This window comes from Macaca thibetana, chromosome 1 (assembly GCF_024542745.1).
Source record: "Macaca thibetana thibetana isolate TM-01 chromosome 1, ASM2454274v1, whole genome shotgun sequence".
In the NCBI taxonomy this organism is placed as follows: domain Eukaryota; kingdom Metazoa; phylum Chordata; class Mammalia; order Primates; family Cercopithecidae; genus Macaca; species Macaca thibetana.
Genome location: NC_065578.1, coordinates 142,333,629 through 142,341,997, shown reverse-complemented (window position 1 = coordinate 142,341,997; position 8,369 = coordinate 142,333,629).

The window sequence follows — 8,369 nt, the reverse complement described above, 5'->3', positions numbered from 1 at the left end:
TAAAACAAACAAAAAAAAATCCCTGAACTACAAGGTTCGGAGAGCTTCCTGGTTGGTGGACACGTCATGTGCTGAGAGGGTGGCACACCACAGTTCCTTGGGGACAGAAGTTCCTGCACTTGAGACCTTTCCAGACCTTGCTCTATATAGCTCTACATCTGGCTGTTCATCTGTATCCTTACTGTAGCTTTTATTAAGATAATAAACTGGTAAACATAAGTGTTTCTCTGACTTCTGTGAGTCAGCCCAGCATATTAATCGAACCTAAGGAACAGGTCATGAGAACTCTGATTTATAGCTGGTTGATCAGAAGTATAGATGACAACCTACCGCTTGGGATTGGTGTCTGAAGTAGGAGGCAGTCTGGCAGGACTGGTCCTTTAACCTGAGGGATCTGACTGACTCCAGGTGGCTCAGGTCCAAATTGATTGAATTACAGCACACCCAGCTGGTGTCTACCGGAGAAGTGCTTAGTGTGTGGGGAACATCTGGTCTCAGAGGTGTTTTGTGTTGAGTGTTGGGTGTGTGAGTAGGAAAAATACTTTGGCTTTGTTCCTATCTCTTGTAGTAAACAAGGACAGACAAACACAGATGGCCCAGAGAGGAGGTGCTGGCATGACCGGTGCTGGGTTCTCTCCAAAAAGTCAGCACTCAAGCTCCCATACAAATTCTGGGGCTCTATGCCAGCCTGAAGTCCAATATGTGGGTGTCTGCTTAGGGCCCTACCCTAACCCACCATGACACTGTACCTTGGAAAGTCAAAGAAGTGTGCTTGGCTCTATAGCGTCATTCATTACCAATTCCTTTCACCCACTGATTTATTTATGTTGAGGCAGGGTCTCTGTCACCCAGGCTGGAGCACAGTGGTGCAATCACAGCTCACTGCGATCTCAACTTCCTAAGCTCAATGGATGCTCCTGCCTCGGCCTCCCGAGTAGCTGGGACTACAGGCATGCACCACCATGCCTGGCTAATTCTTTCACCTATTTGGTCACTCAGACATTTAACAAATGTGACCTGACACCTGCTCTGCACCTGTCACTAGGCTGGGACAGTGCACAAGCAAACCGGGCCATGGTGCCTGCCTCCTTGCCTCCTACTGAGGGGCAGACCAAGGATAAAAGACAAATGAGTAGTCAGCTGCTATGGGAAAGCAAATGAGGGGGCCCTAGCCTCCCATGGATGAGCAGGGAGGCCTGTGGGAAGACTCGACAGCCTTGGGGCAGGCGCTCGGGGCAGGGGTAAGAGCTGCAAGGTTGTCAGAAGGGATGCCTTCAGTGCCTTCAGAAAGGTGGGAGCTCAGAGTGGTTGGGAAGGGAAGCCAGTTTCACTGGAGAGGGGAGAGGAAGGAAGCGGGGGTGGGAAGTGAAGGTGTCCCCTCCCCACTTCCCATAGGCTCTACTGACAGTGAGGGGAAGTGAAAGGGAAATTTTTGATAGGCTCTAAGTAGGGGGAGGCGTGGCAGTAGGATCCACTCCATGGTTTGAAAAGATCCCCCTAACTGCTATGGAAATAGGCTGGCTTGGGGTAGGCATAGCTGAAGCAGGAAAGAGTGGAAGAGGCCTTGGGTGGTCCAGGAGCAATGGAAAAGAGAAAGCCCACTGGAGCACTGTTGAGGAAACGGGTGCAGTGGCTCAAGCCTGTAATCCCAGTGCCTTGGGAGGCCAGAGTAGGAGCATTGCTTGAGGTCAGGAATTCGAGACCAGCCTGGGCAACATAGCAAGAACCCTGTTTCTAAAAAAATGAAAAATGTTTAGCTGAGCATGGTGACATATACCTGTAGTCCAGTTACTCAGGAGGCTGAGGCTGGAGGATCCCTCAAGCCCAGGAGTTTGAAGCTGCAGTGAGCTATAATTTTGCCACTGTACTCCAGTCTGGGCAACAAAGTGAGACCCTATCCCCATCCCCTTAGCCCCCCCACCCTCCAAAAAAGGAAAGGAAAGAAAATAAGAGGTGATAAAATTTGTCAATATAAGTGTGGGACTTAGGGAAAGTACAGAACCAAAGAATTCTCTAGGATTTTGGTCTGAGCGATAGGGAAGGCACCAACTGGAGGAAGAAACAGGAGAATGTGGAGTCTTTTGAGCCCAAGGCCAAGATTACTGTTTATTTGTTTAATTTGCACAATACTTCTATGCTGGGCCAGAAAGACAATGTGCAAAGCCAAGCTCTGGGGTTTTCTGCTGCAGCCAAAGTATTTCCTGTGCCCTTGTCATTTTTACCTTGGAACCTGGACAGTCACATGGTTGGCCCCATCCCTGACCTTGTCCTCCCTAGGGGAGACAGACACTTACTGTACACACGCTCCCCACTGTTGTCTCCTGGCTCTAGAGTCTGCTTCTAGGCACATTTCAGGCCCTCCTGAAGGGGACAGGAGTGGTGCCTTTTGTGCATTTAAGGCAGAGCTGAGTGGAGGAAATTAACACGTGAGCCTCAGTAAAATTCAGGCCCTGCTAGGTGCTCAGTATCACATGTCATTTAATCCTCATAAGTGTCCAGTAACATAGATGTTATTATCCTCCTTATTCAAATGAGGAAGTGAGACCAAGAGGCCTCTCCATGCACAAGGCCCCACAGGAGACTTCTCAGGCTGGGTGGATTCCACACCCTTCTTGGTCGTGCCGCCCCTCCAGATAGATCCTGAAACGCTTCTTCTGCTCTGGTTCCCCCACTCCCCTCAACACACACACATTTTATGCTTGTTGTCCAGGAGGGCTTTACACTAGGCAATTCCCCTTTCCCAAGCACTTCTCTTCCCATTTGAGGGTCTGTGGGTTCCCCATGTTGATTTCTCCAAAACTTAGGGAAGAAACAACTTTGTGGCTTCCAAATACAGTATTAGGTTCAGTGAAATCCCCCTCTCCTTAGGAAAATATGGGCAGCAATCTTTTTTTTTTTTTTTTTTTTGAGACGGAGTTTCACTGTTGTCTCCCAGGCTGGAGGCTGGAGTGGAGTGCAGTGGCGCGATCTCGGCTCACTGCAACCTCCACCTCCGGGGTTCAAGCAATTCTCCTGCCTCAGCCTCCCGAGTAGCTGGGACTACAGGCGCCCACCACTATGCCCGGCTAATTTTTTTGTATTTTTAGTAGAGACAGGGTTTCACCACGTTGGCCAGGCTGACCTTGAACTCCTGACCTCAGGTGATCCACCCACCTTGGCCTCCCAAAGTGCTGGGATTACATGCTTGAGCCACGGCTCCCGGTCAGACAGCAACTGTTACGCAGCCCACCCCCTTGTAATTCAGTTAAGGGGTGATGTTTCAGGCAGAGGCTGAGGGAAGGGAGAGCTGCTCTGGGGAAACAGAGTTTAGATGGATCAAGACTGGCTGGAGCCATAGGGTCACACTGTAAAAAGATGATCGCTTTTGTGGGGAGCCGGCCAGGTGGGCTTGGGCACAAAGATCTCTAGGGGCCTCTGCACCCAGGATAACACTGTGTGGTGGACCCAGACATGCCTGCAGATGAGTTCTTTTAAACCTTTAAGGCTTTAAATGTCCTAAAAGTGTTTTTGTTTGATTACTATTTATTGTTCATCTTCTGAATATTTAGTCACAGAAGATTTGAATGGAGGAAAAGAGGGATATGAAAAACATCGGTAATCCCACCACCCTAACATATGGTGATGGACATTTGCTAGATCATTTGATGCCTTCTCCAGCACACTGTGTAAGTGACCGTGTGGAATGAACCATAATCTTCTATTATTGCTTGCTCGGGAGGCCTCCAGTGTTCTCTTCTGGATAGATCTCTGCAAGATCTTTGCTCCCCAAACTGCACGCCACTGTGCTGTGCTGGAAGCATGAGAAACCAGATGACAAATGGGGTCTGCTGGCTTGGAGCTACTGTTTATGTGATGGAGGAGGCATTTAAAATCTATCTGGAAAGGGTAGATTACTTGATAAATGATGCTGGGACAATTTGCTATTTATGTAAAAAATAATAGTATAAATAGATCCCCATATCATGCCATATCCTCACCTAAAATTCAGATAGAACTGTGGGTTAAATTTTTTAAAAAAGTGTTTATGTAATATATGTTGAATTTAAACAGAACTCTTGTAAATTAAAAGGAAAAAAAAAGAACATTGCAAATACATCCTTAATAATAACAGAAATGCATATTAGCACAAAAATACACCATTTTAACCTATTCAATTGACTTAAAAAAATCCATTGCTGCGTTATACAAACCCTTGGCTAGAGCCAAACTTTCTGAACATGGTCCTTCACAATTTTTTTTTTTTTTGAGACAGAGTCTTGCTCTGTTGCAAGCTGGAGTGCAGTGGAGCCATCTCAGCTCACTGCAACCTCCACCTCCCAGGTTCAAGAGATTCTCCTGCCTCAGCCTCCTGAGTAGCTGGGATTACAGGCACCTGCCACCACACCCAGCTAATTTTTGTACTTTCAGCAGAGATGGGATTTTGACGTGTTAGCCAGGCTGGTTTCAAACTCCTGGCCTCAAGTGATCCGCCCATGTTGGCCTCCCAAAGTGCTGGGATTACAGGCGTGAACCACCATGTCCCACCATGTCCTTCACATTTCCATCTTTTCTGCCTTCGCCCATGATGTGACCAGCCTGCAGGACCACATGCCTAGGTCTTTTGTACTTTCCTACTTAAGAATTTTCGCCTTTTCAGGCCCAGCTGAAAGCTTTTTCTGAACCTCTCCCCATCTCCCTCTTCCTCTGCCTAGAGGACATTTCCCACCTCTGAAATCCCTTAGCTCTGAAAGTGTTACTGATTTTACATTAGCTTATTGAACTGCAGTTTACTTTATCTTTGTATACAAGGAATCCATTTTCCTGACTATAATGTAAGCCCTGTTTCTAAGTTGTTGCTGTATCCTCTAACAAACCTTTCTACATAAGGCCAGTCTTTTTTTAAAAAACTGATTTATTGGGATATCATTCACATGTCATACAGTTTACCCATTTAAAGTATATAATTCAATGGTTTTTACTGTGTTTTCAGGGTTGTGCAAACATCACCAAAATCAAATTTAGAACGTTTTCATCACTTCCAAAAGAAACTATGTACCCATTAGTGGTCAATCGAAATTTTCTCCCAACCCCAGATATCTACCAACCAACTTTTTTTTCTGTGGATTTGCCTATTCTGTGCATTTCATATAAATGGAATAATACAAAATGTGGCCTTTGGTGACCAGCTTCTTTCACTTAGCATGATATTTTCAAGGTTCATCCATGTTGTAAGCATGTATTAATGCATCATTTGTTTTCAGGGCTGAATAATATTCCATTGGTTGGATATATCAAATTTTGTTCAGCCATTCATCCATTGATGTTTGGGTTGTTTCCGTGTTTTTGTTTATTATGAATAATTTAGCCATAAACATTTGTGTACGTATTTTGTGTGGACATGTATTCTCATTTCTGTTGGATATACATCCGTGTTTAACATGTTTTTCAAACCATTTTTTTCCCTCTGTTCTCACATCAACACAGTAATAATGAACATAGAAGACTCCCATGACCTCAAAATATGTGGGGATTTCTCTCCACCAGCAAGCAAGCAATGAGTTCTGTAGAGGACACCCAAATGGTCATCCTCTAATTCAGTGCTGGTACTGTCTACTTGGAGATAATGTCAGATCTCACAGTTTGAGGAATCAGTCCCCCAAGACTGTGCCCCCCACTTTAGACCCAGTCACAAGTCTGGGATTCCAAAACTTCTGATCAACTAGCTTCAAATCGGGGTTCCCATGCCCTCCTGGATTAGTTTGCTGGATTAATTTGTGTTTGATTAGTTTGCTTGGAGCAGATCTCAGAACTGAGAAAAACAATTGTGTTTACAGGTTTATTATAAGGGCCATAACAAAAGATACAGATGAAGAGAAGCATAGGGTGAGGCATGGGGTAAGGAAAGCAGAACTTCCATGCCCTCTCCTGGCATGCCACCCTCCAGGGTCTCCATGTTCCAACTATCTGGAAGCTCTCTGAACCATGTCCCTTTGGGTTTTCATTGAGGCTTTATTACATAGATATGGTTGACAACCATGTAGAAATGTGATTGGACAAAAAGTGCCTGATCTAAACCCAGTAAGGTCTGTCTGTTCAGACTTTTTGTGGCCTCTCTGCATAGCATTCCTTTCCCCAGAGTTTGAGGCAGGACTGCTCCTGGAATGAGAGTCTTCTAACCAATAATTAGATTAAAGTCTTGCCTTGGGAAGGTGTAAAGAGGATGGGAGAAGGTCAGGGAGAGAGATTCTATTGCATGAGGCCTAAAACACCCCAACATTATAGTAAAAGACTGTAACAAGGGCTAGTGGAGTTATTAGCCAGAAACCATGGAGGAAAACCTAAACATATAATCATAATATCACAACCTATGAATGGAATTGCTGGGTCATTGGCAACTCCATGTAGAACATTTTGGAAAACTGCCAAATTTTTTCCACAGTGGCTACTTCATTTTATATTGCCATCAGGAATGTACAAGGGTTCCAGTTTATCTACATCCAGTTTATCTACAGCATTTATTGTTATCTTTTTTATTATAGCCATCTTAGTGGGTGTGAGGTGATATTTCACCATGGTTTAATTTGTGTTTCCCTAATGATTAATGATGTGGATTGCCTTTTCTTAGATATATTGGTCATTTATATATCTTCTTTGGAGTAGTACCTATTCAAATGCTTTGTTTTAAAATTGAGTTACTTGTTCCACAATGGTTGAGTTGTAGCAGTTCTTTATATATTCTGCATAAAAGTCCCTTATATAATAAGACCTACAATTTGCCAATATTGTCTTCTACTCCTTTCAATTTCTTGGTGGTGTCCTTTGAAGTACAAAAGTTTTTAATTTTGATTTGTGAACTCCAAATATCTGAGAGGGTCTCAGTTAATTTAGAAAGTTTATTTACAAAGTTTATTTTGCCAGTGTTGAGGATGCACGCCCATGACATAGCCACACAAAGTCTTGATGACATGTGCCCAAGGTGGACTCGAGGAGAGCTAAAATGTCCCTAATATCAAGCAAAACAAGAATTAACTGCATGGACTGAAGTAATCTTTTTGACTTATTGCTTAAAACATTGCTGATCCTTTGTTTTGCTTTTCAGAGTCTTGAAAGTTTTCCTTTGAGCTATTGACAGCTTTTAACAATTGAGTACACTCCTATGAATAAAATTTGGAGCATATTTGTTTCTCTCTACCTGATTTCTCCAGAATTTGGAAACTATTGGTGAGTATTCTTAACTTATGACAATATAGTTATTTGCATAAGTGCAATAAGAATCTGTACTCATTTGTAAGAGGACACAATTGGAGAAACTGGTTACTTTACCAAGACTTTGACTGGAATGGCATGCTTTCCTTAAAGAATAAAATCTGACTTATGCAGCCAATAAAAGCCCTTGGGAAAAGTGGCCTCATACTTTGTCTACAGAGTACCTGTACAAGGTTTCTGACCTGTCGTTAGTAAAGAATGTCACCTTCTGACAGGCCCAGGAGCCCTAGGAGGAGAGGTAATTCACCCAGTTCATAGGTATTTGATGGTACAAATCCATGGTGAGGCTCGGCTTTAAAAATGTCTTGAAATTTCTTCTATGGAACAAAGTTTCATCAACGTCAATTTTCAAAAGCCTATGTGAAAAATAATTATTCTTGCTGTACTTTATACAAACAATCTGGCCAGGTAAAATAAAGCAAGTTGGTCCTACCATGATTTGTCTTTAGTGAAAATGGGAAAAAAATGTTTCAAAAACTATAGCACACTTGTTAGATTCTAGTCTTGCTTAATGTTTTTCAATTTTTATTATTTTCTACATTTGGGCTGAACTATAATTTTTCCTGGCTACAAGTCTACAAAATAACATTTTCAATATTTTTCTTCTTTCTTTTCTTTTTTCCCCAATTTTTTCCTAATTTGAAATCACTGAAAACTAAGCGGTGCTTTCTTAAAGCCCTGCAAACTGAAGCTAGACAACTTAAACTTCAGAAGAAAACAACAGCAACCCATTTACATACATAAGCCACTTTCCAGGATCATTCTTTTGTTTGCTGTTGTTTTTCTCCCTTCCTCCCCTTATTTTCTCTTCGTAGTAAATGAGACTTCATAACCTGCTAAAAATGAAGTTTTGGGACCTACCTGTTTAGGAATAAACCATCCTTGCCATGAGAGATCAGATGAAACTTGAAATCAGAGACTCATTTTCTTCTAAAATGCTTTCTCCAAAAGATTTTAAAAAAGAAAAGGGGGGAAATGTGAAAAGAAAATCTTGGGGCCCCCAAATTACAAAGCTAAAGGTAAAAGTCAAGCTGGGAACTGCTCAGGACAAACCTGCTTCCCATTCTATTCAAAGTCATTCCTCTGCTCACTGAAATATGTATATCTAATTGTCTCCTTTGGAA